The 796-nt window shown below is 57.5% G+C and overlaps 1 non-coding gene across 1 annotated transcript; it reads right to left on the bottom strand.

The window, feature by feature from the left end:
- Positions 1–501: 501 nt before the first annotated feature.
- Positions 502–573, bottom strand: TRNAH-GUG. Its single transcript has one exon. It is a non-coding gene; the product is annotated as a tRNA-His (tRNA).
- Between the last annotated feature and the right edge of the window lie 223 nt (positions 574–796).

Here is a 796-nt window from a genome sequence, read left to right as displayed (position 1 = left end):
GCTACCCCAGAACTCTGGACCTGTACTCACTGCACGGTTCCGTACCAAGTCTTCAGCGGCATTTCGGCAGCGGGTCCATCACCCGCTCCAGGTGAAGGACCTGCCGCCGAAATGCCGCCGAAAACGTTGAGCGAATGAAGACCACCTGCCACCAAGAGCTTCCACACTTCAGACTCACGCCCCTCAAACTCACCCCATCACAAACTCACCCATGGCCCCTTTGGCTTTTGAAGCGCCTCTGGAGGGCCGCAGCTTCCCAAGCACGCAGATCCTTCCTTTCACCGCGCACTGGACGGACATTCGAAACACAGCGGTTTCCAGGAGGGAATACACTGCTTTTCGACCCTGGCGCCCGGGAAGAATTCCTCTTACTCTTTTTCTGATGGACGGACCCCACTGACTTTCCTTTACCAAGCAGAAACTAGGGACCAGCTGCTGGCTCTCTTTGCAAATGGACGCCATCAGGCTGAGCCACTAGGAGAGCCCCCCACCAAAAAGCCATGCCGTGACCCGGATTCGAACCGAGGCCGCTGCGGCCACGGCGCAGAGTACTAACCACTATACGATCACGGCCAGGCGTTTGTGGAGGCATCAGCTGAGCGGAAAATGCTCAGCTCTGCGCTCTCGGGGCGGCCACCTACCTCACCGGCGGCCACAGGTATTTCTCAAGTCTCCCCATTACAGTCCCAGTTAAAATCGTGACCAAAGGAAAAAAGAGAGGAAGCCAATCCGATGCCTGTCCGTTTTTCTGTCTTCCTCCACCCCTTGACCCCGTGCCTCGCCGTTTGTCTGGGCC

The sequence above is a fragment of the Terrapene carolina genome, unplaced genomic scaffold (genome assembly GCF_002925995.2).
Source record: "Terrapene carolina triunguis isolate 2854851 unplaced genomic scaffold, T_m_triunguis-2.0 Scaffold242, whole genome shotgun sequence".
Classification (NCBI taxonomy): Eukaryota; Metazoa; Chordata; order Testudines; family Emydidae; genus Terrapene; species Terrapene triunguis.
Note: the sequence above shows the minus strand (reverse complement) of the source record. Positions and strands in the feature narration are given on the sequence as shown.